The sequence below is a fragment of the Pongo pygmaeus genome, chromosome 5, assembly GCF_028885625.2.
Source record: "Pongo pygmaeus isolate AG05252 chromosome 5, NHGRI_mPonPyg2-v2.0_pri, whole genome shotgun sequence".
Lineage (NCBI taxonomy): Eukaryota > Metazoa > Chordata > Mammalia > Primates > Hominidae > Pongo > Pongo pygmaeus.
In genome coordinates this window covers 70,790,254-70,805,212 of record NC_072378.2, presented here as the reverse complement: position 1 = coordinate 70,805,212, position 14,959 = coordinate 70,790,254, and the positions used below count along the sequence as shown (strand labels likewise).

The window sequence follows — 14,959 nt, the reverse complement described above, 5'->3', positions numbered from 1 at the left end:
AAAACTAAAGGTAAAGAAGTAGGCTGGCAAAGAGAAAACAATATAATAGTAAAACTAAACATATCATAAACCACAAGTAGATAAGATGAGATTAAACTTATCCATTAAAAGAAAAATTTGTCAGATTAAAATAAAATTAAACATAGACCTCTTAAAACATGCTTTACAAATGACACATACACAGTGCATTAGTTCAGGTTCTCCAAGAAGTAGACACCGAGACAAAATTAGATGTGTAAGAAATTTATTGGACAAGTAAAAGGGAGAAGAGGAGAAGGAACTCTTCAGCCTGTCATGCAGGTCTGACCCCTGTGAAAGGGAGAGGGAAGGTAGGATTGAATAGGAAGAGTCTTAAACCACAATCCAGTTCCAAGGCATTTTTGACACTCTAATTGGGAGTCCTTAGGACAAAGTCACTTGGTTGTGGAGTTCCATGTGTTCCAGAAACGGACCTGCATTAGTTCTCCTGTTATGCTCAGTTGCTGCTTGAGTAGCCTGTGGGAAATGTGGCCTTAACATGAACACAGTGGCAGACCCAGAAGAACAGCAGCTGGGACACCTGGTTGATTATGCTCCCTGAGCAGGAGATATGAGATTTTCATGTCTAATACAAATAGAAAGTTAAATAAAGGGATGAGAAACTTCTATGAAGCAAAACCTAAACAAAAGAAAGTAGTGTAAGAACATTAATATCAAACAGAATAGTTAAAGGCTAAAAGCATTTAAAAGAATAAAGAAAGAAACTAAATAGTGAGGAAACTGTGTTGGCTTTGTGCAGTCATTTTAGCTAATCTGAAACTAGACTTTCCAGAATCCCTATCCCTGTATGCTTCCAGATTAGGGCTGGCCTCAATAGAAATTTGCATGAAATTTGGAAGGCAGGAGTTAAGTAACAACCATATTCATGCTCTGCAGCTCAGCTGTTGCAGCACCTGGGGCAGCAGCTGGTCCCAGAGCTCCTCTGACTCTTGCTGGACCTCTTCCCACAGCTTCTGTGACTTCTGCACCAACATGTGCAGCTCTGTGGCAAAGGGCTTCAGCTTCCCCTACAGGTGATTAATATCATCAAATGTGGAGGCCTGAAGGCAGTGAGACAGACACAGTTTCCAGTGTGTCCTCTGAGTTTTCATTGTCTTCTCACAGCTTCTGTTTTATTCTTGCTCTCCCCATTTCATGTCCACTTTCCTTCCTGTTGGCCCTGCTGCCTTTAGGTGCAGCCCCAGACAAGCAGCAGCACAGACAGTTTAGCCAGAGCCCACAGTTGTTTATGGTCCAACACTTATAATTAATCCCTTCCTCAACATTACTCAAAGTCTTCCTGATTTTCTGATCACACCCTAACTGATAGGAAGAATTATCAAAGACAATTAGACCATGAAGAATAACAAGGAGAAACTCTGCAAATTGCAATCATAGTATAGGAGTTTAACATACTTTTACTAGAAACTGAGGGATTAAGTACATAACAAATTAGTAAATATCTAAAAAATAAAAACAGCAAATATATAAAACATACAATATGAACAACATTGATGATATATGTATATTATCTACATATAACCCAGAAAATAGAAAAAGAAAATTTCAGTACACAGGAACAATATTGTTCACAAAGTAGGTTCCAGTACACTGTAAAGAAATTATATTATACAAAACACATTCTTTGATAACAATTATAAATTATGAATAAAAATATAATAAAATATATATTAGAAACTAAAACTCCTACATAATCCTTGAATCAAAGAGGAAATGGAAATGAAAATTACAAAATTTTTAGAATGAATTTTTATGTACTATATAAAAAATGTGTGTGATAAAGCCAATGTACATTCATAGACATAAGTGCATGTATTAAAACAAAACAATATGAAAAAGAATTTCAAAATATCCAGTGTATTCAATTAAAAAAACTAAAAAAGAACAGCAAAGTAAACATAAAGAAAGTAAAAAAAAAATAATAAAAATGAAAGCAAAAAATGTATATATAAAACTTAGCTGGGCGTGGTGGCCCATGCCTGTAACCCCAGCACTTTGGGAGTCCAAGGCAGTTGGATCACAAGGTCAGGAGTTTGAGACCAACCTGGCCAACACGGTAAACCCCGTCTCTACTAAAAATACAAAAATTAGCTGGATGCGGTGGCACATGCCTGTAATCCGAGCTACTCAGGAGGCTGAGGCAGGAGAATTGCTTGAACCTGGGAGGCAGAGGTGGCAGTGAGCCAAGATCACACCACTGCACTCCAGCCTGGGTGACAGAGTGAGACTCCATCTCAGAAAAAAAAAAAAATATATATATATATATGTATATATATATAAAATACATAATATATATAATATATAGATATTATATATGTATATGTATACATTAAATATACATATACATATATACATGTATACACAGAGCAAAACCATATCGGTTATATATATGTACATATGTGTGTATATATATAAAATACACAATATATATAATATATACATATATACATATATAAATGATATGGTTTTGCTCTGCATCCCCACTTAAATCTCATCAAGAATTGTAATCCCCACGTGTTGAGGGAGGGATCTGGTGGGAGATGATTGGATTATGTGGATGGTTTCCCCCATGCTGGGCTTATAATAGTGAATTAGTTCTCATGAGGTCTGATGGTTTAAAAGGTGCAGTTTCCCCTGGCTCACTCTCTCTCCTGCTGCCTTGTGAAGAAGATGCCCTCCTTTCCCTTTGTCTTCCACCATGATTGTAAGTTTTCTGAGGCCTCCCCAGCCATGCAGAACTGTGAGTCAATTAAACCTCTTTTGTTTATAAATTACCCTGTCTTTATAGCAGGTAGTATCTTTATAGCCGTGTGAAAATGGACTAATACAAAAGCTAAGAAACAATAGAATGAATCAGGAAAACTAGCTAGACCCTCCGGAAATACTATTTAAGAAACAGAGAGGTGATATGATAAACTATCTTAAAAATTAAAAAAGGACTAATTGCAGATATTAGAAAGATTTTAAACAGTCATATGATATACTAGGGAAAGTTTTTAGCAAATTGTACAACTTTGATGGAATGAATAGTATTTGGGAAAATATAAATCACTAATGGAAACTCAAGACAAAAAGGAGAACCACAATAAAGCAACAAACCTTAATGGAATTATATTGTTAATAGTGAGATTATTTTTATATTCCCACAAAATGGCTGAGGTCCAAATTGCATTAGTAGTAATCTTGACTCCAAGGAAAATATTATTATTGTTTTATATAAACTGTTGTAGAAAACCACAAGAATAATCGCAACAAAACAATAATCAATACCTGGCAAGGAATACACAAGAAAGCATTTCACTTATAAATTGTACATAAGTATTTCACTTATAAATACAGATTCCAAAATATTAAATAAAATGCAAGCAAATGTAACTAAGCTATCTATTAAAAATAAATATATCATGAATATATCATGATATTTTATGATGCTGAACCATGTTGGCACCCCTAGGTGCCAAGAGTAATAAGTAAAGGGCAGAAACTACAGAAGCATCTAGGTAAATGCTGGAAACATATACAAATTTTTTAAAATTACATTTATAATAAAAAAATTTAATAAACTCAGAAGAGAAGGCTATTTCCTTATCCTAACTTAAAAAATCTATTAAAAACCTAAAACAAACATTGTCCTTAATTGTAAAACTTACGGGCATTATTTTAAATCAGAAACAAGATAAAAGAGACTACTATCACCATTTTATTCAACGTTTTATTGAAAGTCCTATCCATTGCAATAAGATAAGCAAAAGAAATAAAAGATACAAGTATTAGAAAGAAGGATATGACTATCTTTATTTGCAGATGATGTGATTGCATGGAAAAGCCATAGAAATATAAAAAATATTTTAAATATTGAGAAATCAGGAAAGTTTTCTGCTTATCTAATCAGCATACAAAATAAATAGCAACTCAATACACTAGCAATAACCACTAAGATAGATGCTATAGGTGCTTGGGTTCTAACAAAATATGGATGGAGAGACTCAATAATATGAAGTTAAAAAAGAATTTCCCCAAAATTTATCTATAAATGCAATACGATTATAGTAAAACTCTAACACATTTTTAAGAAACTTGACATTGTTATCATAAAATTCATCTGGAAAACTAAAGGGCCAGGAATAGCCAAGACAACTCTGAAGATGAGCATTAAATGGGGATTTGTCCTATAAGATAGCAATTTCTATATTTATAATGATTTAAAAGGTAATATATTAAGCCAAGGACAGACAAATTGACAAAGAGTACAGAACACAGAGATCGGAAATAGATTCAGACATATCTCAAATAAAGTTGTGCAACAGAATTGTCATTACAAATTAGTTGGGAATTATGAATTATCCAATAAATGATGCAGCAACAATTGGTTTTTCTCGTGGCAGTGAGGGGGAATCAGATATAAATCCCTACTATACAGGAAAATAAATTTCGGGCTTATTAAATACCTACAAGTGAAAACTAAAACTTTTAGAAGAAAAAAAAAATTTAAACATGTTTATGAGTTTAAAGTAGGGGAGAATTTCTTAAATGGGGCTTAATAAGCCAAAACTCTTAAAGAAAAATATTGATAAACATGACATTAAAATAAAAAATGAAAACCTTATTTGTGTCTGTATTAGTCTGTTCTCAGACTGCTATAAAGAACTACCTGAGACTAGGTCATCCATGAAGAAAAGAAGTTTAATTGACTCACAGTTCCTCAGGCTTAACAGGAAGCATGACTGGAGGCCTTAGAAAATTTGTAATCATGGCAGAAAGCAAAGGGGAACAAGCACCTTCTCACAAAATGGCAGGAGAGAGAGAGAGAGAAGGGGGAAGTGCTGCACACATTTAAACAGCCAGATCTCTTGTAAGAACTCTATCATGTGACAGCACTAGGGGGGTGTTGCTAAACCATTAGAAACCACCCCCATGATCCAATCACCTCCCACCAGGCCCCACATTGAACACATGGGGATTACAACTCCACATGAGATATGGATGGGGACATAGACCAATCTCAGCGTCCCAATACGCCCTGAACAAAATGAAAAGCAAAGAACAGACACGAATATGAAATTTGCAAAGGCTCTGAGTTATACTTTTTAGTTGACATGAAATTAATTTATATTATCTTTTATCTTTTTAAAATTTAAATCAACAGTTATATTTGAAGAGTGGACATTGCATCTCTGTGTGACTAATTTCTTAAGTTTTTTCTAATTTCTAAGATGAACAAACTTTTATTTTATAATTTTTTAAAAAAACTTAGTATCCTACTGAATTTATGTGGAAGATATGTTGTCATTCTTCCAGTGTTGAAAACATGTTTATGCTTTTTAATAAAACTAAAATAAAAACATTTTTATAGTTACCTCAAATAACTTCTGTAGCTTTTGAAGTACTCAGTATGTGTAATTCAAATGAAGGATAATGCTCCAGACTCAGCCCTTTTGTTAAAAACAGTGAGTAGGATATCAGTGACAACCTGTGAGCTCTGTTCCAAGCCAGAATTAAGTGCAAACACAGAATCCTTGCAATAGTTCAATACGAGTTCTGTGAACTCTGGGTTTAGAGTGGCGTTCTCAGGTTCAGGCCCACTTGAGTGCACTTTTCAGTTACATGTTCTCGCCTCACGTTGCTTCTTAATTATTTGGCAAAGACAGTTTTTCCAGGCCAGTAGTAAAGATTTCTTTAAATTAACTGGGGAACAGTAGTGCTGGAAACACGGGGAGTTTAAATTAATAGCACTGTTACATTCCCATTTCTAGTACCATACGGTTAAAATAAGCTGAAGGGAAAAGCAGCATATGGTTCATTTCTTTCCCTAGAAATTTCTATTTAGTAGTGACATACTCGGAAGCAGTTTGAAATGGAGAGTTCATGTTTGAAGAGCCTCAAAGAAGTTGTTCTATTAAATTCCATTGACAATAAAAGTGCAAAAGGGGTCTTGTCAAGTCCCCCCACCTCCATGGTCATCATAAGAATAAACACGGTGTCGGAGAAACTGGGCTATGAAGATAAGGGAATCCTTCGGAGTGGAGTGATTTCTAGCACCCTATGACATTGACAAAGGAAAAGGTAAGTGAAAGAAAAACGATTAACACAGTTTCTAAACTTCTACGGTGCTTCAATTAGAATCTGAATCACAATGGAATGACTGCATTCAGTTAAGTGATTACAAGAATAAACCATGTTCTCTCCTATTCAGAATATGCTTTCTCTAGGTTTTATTTTCTTGCCTACATAATTACAGCACCTGTATGCTTTTGCTGCCAGTACAAGTTTTGGATTAGGACAGAAGTAAGGAAATTTGCTATTTATGTGTGTGCGTATGTGTATATGTGTGTGCCTTCATTCATCTAACATTCATCTGACTGTAGAGACAGCATTGTGCAATAAAAACTAAATAGGTTTTGGAAGCAGGTGGACCTAGGTCGAATCCTGTTTCTTCCACTTAGGTATTGTATCCTTTACAAGTTACTTAGTGAATTTGATTTCTTATCTGTAAAATAGAAATTATAATACTTAACAGAGAGTAATTATAAGAAGTAAGGATTGCTTAAATGTGTCAAGTATATGGTACATAATAAATAATCATCTTCTCTACTGGGTAGGGTAAGCTAATAATAAGCTGTCAGTTTTTCAATAGTCTTACAGGTCATTTAAGTCTTTTTGGAAATGCTAGTGTCGGAAAGAACTGAAATGTGTCTACAAATGGACATCTAACCTCTTTAATAAAATTCCTTTAAAATAATTAATTATTTTGTTCACATTATACTTAAAGTTTATGCTTATCAAAATTATACTTTATTGAAGCAGTAAAATTGGTTGTTGTTCATATGAATTTTTACTTGGACATATTTGTATATATCAACAAAATATATATGTACTTCACAAAGATCTTCTGAGTCTCTTGAAATATTGAGCATATTCTTGATTGAAAATCTAGGCTGGGTGCAGTGGCTCACGCTTGGAATCCCAGAACTTTGGGAGACCGAGGCGGGCAGATCACCTGAGGTCAGGAGTTCGAGATCAGTCTGGCCAACATGGTGAAACCCAGTCTCTACTAAAAATACAAAAATTATCTGGGTGTGGTGGCAGGCTCCCAAAATCCCAGCTACTCAGGATGCTGAGGCAAGAGAATCACTTGAACCTGGGAGGCGGAGGTTGCAGTGAGCCAAGATCGTGCCATTGCACTTCAGCCTGGGTGACAAGATTGAAACTCTGTCTCAAAAAACAAAAACAAAACAAAACAAAAAAGGAAATCTAGAATACAGCAAATAATAGGTTCTGAGCTTAACTTTCTGAAGATTTAATCTAAGATCCACACATAATAGATAAGAAAATAAGTTCTTCATCAACAGATCAAAGCCTTTGTTTGAGATAAATCCACTTCTTTTATTTATTCAATTATTTTTCCATCCAGTCAATCAAGAAATAATTATCAAGAGCCAACCAGATTTTGGCCTGGCACAGTGGCTCCTGCCTGTAATCTCAGCATTTTGGGGAGGCCAAGGGGGGATCACCTGAGCTCTGGACAGCCTGGGCAACAGTGAAACACTGTCTCTACAAAAAAAAATAATAATAATACAAAAATTAGCTGGACGTGGTGGCAGATGCCTGCAGTCCTAGCTACTCAGGTGGCTGAGGCATGAGGATAACTTGAGCTGAGGAGGCAGAGGTTGCATTGAGTGGAGATCACACCACTGCACTCCAGCCTGGGTGACAGAGCAAGACTGTTTCAAAAAAAAAGAGCCAACCAGATTTTAATTACTAACTACTATATTTGATCACTGGACAACTAGCTTAAAAGCCAGGGCTCTTCCATCTCCATAGGCTTGCATCACTCACCTGCCTTCCTCCACTGGATTCTCCTCTGAATTACCAATTCCTCCATGAGGAATGGTATGCTTCTTCTATACAAAACCAGCAAACTGTCCTTTTCACCCTTTTATCTAATCACATAACACTTTGGAATTCTTGAAGTCACTCTTCAGGGGAAAGAACATATTAATAAGCTGTACAATTACAGACATAACTCACAACCTACTCAATATTTTCTGAACATCTGTGTTATTTGTATCACTAGCAATGGCATTTTTAGAAAAGAAAGAAACTATATTAACTTATTTTAGGACAAATAATGCTCTCACATGAAACTTGTTTAGTTGCTTTTGTGACAATAAATAATAACTCCTTAGGTGTATTTATCTGTGAATAAGTGTGAGAAGATAGAATGGCTATTGACTGGACATAGGGATTGCTATGCTAAAAGGCCCTTAAGGCAGCAAGAACAGTCAGAGAAGGCAGTTGCAGAAAGAACAGATTTAACTATGAGCGCTGGGAGATGGATGTGAAGAGGTTAAATAGGGATAATGGAATTAAGTGGAGGAAAGTTGTATTAGTATAACACCTTCTCCAATGCCACCATCAAACCCCCTGAACTTAAGTAAAATTAAAATATTTGAAAGTAGTAAAAGTGATATAAATTTTAGGTGGCCACAAAAGAATGAAATAAAACTCACCTATAAGTTTTAATACAATTTAGTAGCCAAAAGCCTTGCTTCTATCAATTCCCTATTAACCAGTGGTTGCCACTATACAGACAGGATTGAAGTATTGAAGTCTTAGTTGGTAGGCTTTCTTATGACATAAATTCCTTTTATTCTTTAAAGTTATAAAGATTAAAACAACGGGGCTAAAACATTCTGATGAATATTTGGAATACTAACATAGAAATAACACGACACCAACTCTCTCCAAATGGCTAAACTAGCATCTTGCCAGTGTCTTTATTGGTAGTAAAAGCAGTTCCAAAATATGTGTTGGTATTTCATCATTTCTAACTTAGAATTTATAGTTCATTAGTTCACTGATACAATGGTGTAGAATAATATGTTCATATTTCAGTTTGATAAATGCGTATATGTTTGAATGATGGAAAGATATGGAGGTGCTTTAGGCTCCCAGACCAACCTACTGAACTTTGTTAACCTATTATGTCCCTGACTATAGAATAGACCTATACTGATACTATATAGAGCCTACCTCAAATACCGTCTTTTGTAACGACATCTCTTAAGAAGATGTTTCAGGGCAATGTTTTATCTATTTATGTGTGTTCATTCATATGCTATGCACACCACACGCATATATATGCACATATAGTTCACAGTCTAAGTTGGTGAATAGGATCACTTTCACCAGCTTTTATGGAGCCGGAGCATTTTTGGTCATAATTCCATAAAGTACTTCTAGTGAGTTCCCATTTTTGTTTTCTGATACAAAACCCAGTGGTACCAACACAATTTTCCTTGTGAGTAGATTGTCTGTATTGCTTTGATGCTTTCTGATATAGTGTGGATATTTGTCCCCACCCAAATCTCATGTTGAAATGTAATCCCCAGTGTTGGAAGTGAACCCTGTGGGAGATGTTTTGATCTTGGGGGCAGACCCATCATGAGTGCTCGGGCCATCCCTTTGGTGATAACTGAGCTCTCACTCTGAGTTCACATGTGATCTGGTCATTTAAAAGTGTGTGGCACTTCCCCACCCAACCTCCTGCTTTCACCATGTGTTGTGTAAGCTCCTGCTTTGTCTTCCACTATAATTGTAAGTTTCCTGAGGCCTCCCCAAAAGCAGATGCTGATGTCATGCTTCCTCTATAGCCGGCAGAACTGTGAGCCAATTAAACCTCTTTTCTTATAAATTACCCAGTCTCAGGTATTTCTTTATATCAATGTAAGAATGGCCTAATACACTTTCTTTGTTGGACAGTTTTATTTATTTTTTATTATTTTTATTTTTTTGAGACCAAGTTTCACTCTTGTTTCCCAGGCTGGAGTGCAGTGGTGTGATCTCAGCTCACTACAACCTGTGCCTCCTAGGTTCAAGCAATTCTCCTGCCTCAGCCTCCCGAATATCTGGGACTCCAGGCGTGCACCACCATGCTCAGCTAATTTTTGTATTTTTAGTAGAGACAGGGTTTCACCATGTTGGCCAGGTTGGTCTCAAACTCCTGACCTCAGGTGATCCACCCGCCTTGGCCTCCCAAAGTGTTGGGATTACAGGCGTGAGCCACTGTGCCCGGCCTGTTGGACAGTTTTAATGATCTATTCAAACTGATGTTCTGTCACATCTACCAGGTCTCAAGGCAATGTCCTCTCTGTTGATCAGGGAGAACTTTATGGTCCCTAGGGATGTCTTCTCAGTTGATGTCTTGCTCTTGTGAGGCAGCTCAATGTGGGAGCACCTCTCAAATAGCCTCTCTGGAAGAATGTTCATTGCTAAGCTGTTCAGTGCAAATCCTTCTTTGGTTGGTTCTCAGCTCTAACAGGTCTCCATCTTCACACCCCAAAGATTTATTGATTATCTTTCTGATCACCTTCCTCATTGATATATTGATCTATGATTATTTACTAAATCTTGATCATAATAGGTTCTACTTTGCTTTCATTGTCACATTACTTTGTAAAAATTGTAATTGAAGTGGAACATTCATACCCAAAGTACACATAAACATATCACAGCTCAATGAATTTTCACAAAATGAGTGCTCCTGTGTAACCAACACTCAGATCAAAAAGCAAAAGGTCACCAGCACTCCAATAGCCTCCCTGTACACAAGGATAATAATTATCCTCATTCCTAACAGCAGAGATTAGTTTTGCTTATTTTTGTACTTTATGTAAATGGAATCATACAGTATATATTATTTTGTGTGTCTAGGTTTTTTTTTTTACACTCCACATGTTTGTGAGATTCATCCATATTGTCACAAGTAGAGGTAGATCTTTTGTTTTCATTCCTGTAGGGTATGCTGTGGTGTGAATATACAATTTGTTCTCTCATTTTATTGTTAGGGGCATTTGAGTAGTTCCCAGTTTGGGGCTATTATGTGAGTACTGCTATGACTATTCTAGTACCTGCATTTGGTGTTTGTACATACACATTTCTGTTGGGTATATACCTAAAAGAGGAGTTGCTGAGTCATAGGGTATACAGATGGTCAGCTTTTATTACCATCAGTTTTGAAGCTGCTATAAAATTATGATGAACTACACAAAACTACTACATAAAACAGGGTTTCTTGGGAAATAATGTCTTCACATTTTCAATTTAATACATGCCTATATGTTATTTGCTACATACTAGCCTGTCTTCTCAGCATTCTATAAATTTGTGTTTATTTTATAATCCTCTTGACTATCTCATGAGGTTGATAGCACACCCAGTGAGTAGCAGAACCAGAATTTGAATCCAAGCAGCCTGGCATTAAAGTCTGAGGTTGACTTTTAATATTATTTTCAGATGGTACTAGTAAATATTTAATAAATACCAGCTATCTTCATTTCACCACCCTTGGGCAGACAAGGTGTTTGCTTGTCATGGGGGTTAGAGCTCTAGTGCCCATGTTATCCTCCTGGACTGTGAAACTCCTGCATGTTTCTCAATGGTGAGATCCCCATATTTTTCTTTCCTTGGATCCTGTATGCTGGCCTAATTTTTTCCCCTTCCACAAAAACTATCTGAGTTTTGGAGGAGGATCTCTCTTCTTCCTACTCACTAAGAAACAGAACCATTTCATGGTTTCCCTTGCACTTCCACAGCTTTGGAAAATTTCTGTGCCAGCAGGACTGGGGGACATACACATGCTTCCTTCTCAAGCTAACATTCCCATCCTTGCTCTCCCTGCCCCTTCTCCCCCAACAGATATCCACAGTTGTTTTCCCTTCTTAGGGAAAGATAAGAAGCAGAGCCAGTGTGGTGTTGTGTACCTGTAGTCTCAACTACACAGGAAGCTGAGGGGGAAGCTTGAGCCTAGGAGTCAACCAGCTTGGACAACATAGCAAGATTCTGTCGAAAGAAGAAAGAAAGAAAGGAAGAAAGAAAGAAAGGAAGAAAGAAAGAAAGAAAGAAAGAAAGAAAGAAAGAAAGAAAGAAAGAAAGAAAGAGAAAGAGAGAGAGAGAGAGAAAGAAAGAAAGAGAGAGAAAGAGAGAGAGAGAGAGAAAGAAAGAAAGGAAGGAAGGAAGGAAGGAGAGAGAGGGAGAGGGAGGGAGGGAGGGAGGGAGAGAGAGAAAGAAAGAAAGAAGCATTTATGATGCTTTCATTCATATTGCAAATTTGTTTAGTACTTACTATGGCCCAGAAACCACTAAGCATTGCGATAGATGTAAAATGGAATGAACAAGAACAAATGATCTTAAAAGGCATAATGTCTAAGTGAAGAAATGAGTAAGATTTCACCTAAAAAGTATGGTATATGAAGCATATGCAAAGAAGGAGTGAGATCAAAAAGTTTTAACATCTATCAAAGCATAAGCATTGAATGAGACTGCATGTGTGTGCAGCCAACAGCAGAGCTGCAACAGTTAGTAGCCTCTGTATACAAGCCCAGCATGTGCAAGGGATGATACTAGATGGAGCCTATCAGCAGACCACGAACACTCAAATGCCAAGTGACATGCCTTGGCTTTATGCTCTAGGCCCTGCAGAGCCACAGAGAAGTTCTGAGTATGGTTATGATACAATAGAGCTATGTTTGGGGCTTGTTTCTCAGCCTTTAACCTATTGGCAACCCAAAGCCACAAAATAAAGAGATTGTTCTTTCCTATTCTCTTATAACTATTTCTCAACAACCTATGACCCACACGTTGGCATATAATTTTTTCAAACACTAGAGCTTGATCAGATAAAGACCAGATCTGGTTAGCTGTGTTTAGACATTTCAAATATTGTGTAGTTGTCATACACCAAGAAGCAGACAGCCAGCTGAAATTTTGACTTGTGTGTGCCAAAGAACAACTGAAACAAAAAGCTCACAAGAGGATGCACAATATGACTGGAATTTCCCTCTGCCAGCTGGCTGCTCTGACACTTGTGCTTCTTTTCATAATGTTTCCCATTTTGAAGGCTGCTGAGTAAGCCAAAGAAGCAAAAGTTACACTGGGGACTGGGCAAATCCCAGTGGAGTCAAACAAATGGAAGAATGTGGAAAGATGTGTCAAAGAGACACATCTTTTGGGTTAATCTTCATAAGCATGTCCTCTTTAGCACTATTCCTTTTCATTGTATTTTCTTCTTTTGAGAAAGTGTCTGTTAATTTCTCTCATATGAAATGAGCACTGTTTCATCTACCAAGGATAAGTTGGCTAAAGTTAACAGCTTGTTTACAAAACAGGATTGAAAAATCTCTTGGCTCACTGTTTGCAGGGAGGATGGCATGATGGGTATTGTGTAGGCCCTGATGTTAGACTGCCTGTGTGTGATTTCTGGCTCCACAAGACACTTACTGTGAGATCTTGGGAAGGTTTCTTATCATTTTTCTCATCTGTAAAATGAAGATAATGTTCGCTACCTCATTTGGGGTACTGAGGATTAAATAAGTTACAATTTATGTAGAAAAGAACCTGACATGTAGTAAGCACACAAATAATGTGAGTTGTGGCCAGGCGCAGTGGCTCACGCCTGTAATCCCAGCACTTTGGGAGGCTAAGGTGGGCGGATCACGAGGTAAAGAGATCAAGACCATCCTGGCCAACATGGTGAAACCCCCATCTTTACTAAAAATACAAAAATTAGCTGGACATGGTGGCGCACGCCTGTAATCCCAACTACTCAGAAGGCTGAGGCAGGAGAATTGCATGAACCCAGGAAGCGGAGGTAGCAGTCAGCCCAGATCACACTACTGCACTCCAGCCTGGGTGACAAAGCAAGACTCCGTCTCAAAAAAAAAAAAAAAAAAAAAAAAAAAAAGTTAGTTGTTTGTTGTTTCTCTTAGTATTATTGTATTCATTCTTTTGAGAAAGTGTCTGCTAATTTATCTCATATGAACTGAGAACTGTTTCATCTACCAAGGATAAGTTGGCTAAAGTTATCCCCATATTTGTCTAGATCTCTATTTCTCAATAGGAAGGAATAAATACCCTTTTGTTAATAAAGTCTATCTACTTGCCACAAACTACTAAAGATTCATGTATCTCTCCCAAGTATAAATTACTCAAAAAAAAACTAAAACTTTTAGAAATGTAATAAAGAGTCAAATATTTTTGCATATTTTTTCTCGAAGATGACAGGTCTCCATTAAGCTCTCTTTCTATTTTTCTGGACAAGCTAGACTATGCTGCGTGAAAACAAGTAATACTTCTCTAATAAAAAAGATATCTAAAAGATCATTAAAATACCTGCTCGCTTATCAAATAAAAATATGTAATCAATAATATTGATTATTCTTAAAACAATAAATATGAGAGTGTCATCCTTGGCTGAATATGTAACTCTTTCCCTTGACTACTTACTTCTCAAGGAACACTTGCAAAGGTACGCTTTGCAGAGAGAGCAGACATCTCAGAGGGAGCTGCACTGGTCAGAGATGCACTTCACAAATGGTTATAAATACTGGTTATAAAAGGGAATAGTGCTCAGATGCTAAGAAAAAGGGAAAAGCATCAGCTTAGAAATCATGTGACTTGGATTACAGTGTTGATTTTTGGAGTGGCTGTTTGATTATAACACAATGCCATTGCTTTTTGTCTCATGTTGATCATCTTTCAGATCGAAATGGTTTAAGTTTTCTTTACAGTGACACTAAGATATTAAAAAATATTAAAATAAAATGAAACTGTGAAATGCTTTGAGTACCACAATGCATTCTAAGATTGATACTGAAGAACATATCATACACAACGACAGATGGCACTCTTTGTTAGTTTCAATAAGATCTGCATGACCAGCTGATTGTTGTGTTATTTTATAAGGAAGTAGGTCAGCAGGAAGCACCAAGCTGGAAAAAAACAAAAAAACAAAAAAAAACACTAGTATGTGAGTGATGATCAAATCTTTGAATTATTCATTTTCCTCATTGATTGTATAATTGAGTAATATGGATACAAAATTCCAAAGTGCCCTCCAGAATTCACGTATCAGGGCAACAAG

The 14,959-nt window shown here is 36.6% G+C and overlaps 1 long non-coding RNA gene across 1 annotated transcript in view; it reads right to left on the bottom strand.

Moving 5' to 3' along the window:
* Window positions 1-227: 227 nt before the first annotated feature.
* The window catches only part of LOC129039171 (uncharacterized), a 38,325-nt gene continuing 23,593 nt past the window's right edge, over window positions 228-14,959 (bottom strand). The window contains exons 5-8 of the long non-coding RNA XR_008503277.2: window positions 8,151-8,235; window positions 5,989-6,079; window positions 418-604; window positions 228-309 (exon numbers count right to left, since the gene is read on the bottom strand). This is a non-coding gene — a long non-coding RNA (uncharacterized LOC129039171). The remainder of the gene's footprint in view (window positions 310-417; window positions 605-5,988; window positions 6,080-8,150; window positions 8,236-14,959) is intronic.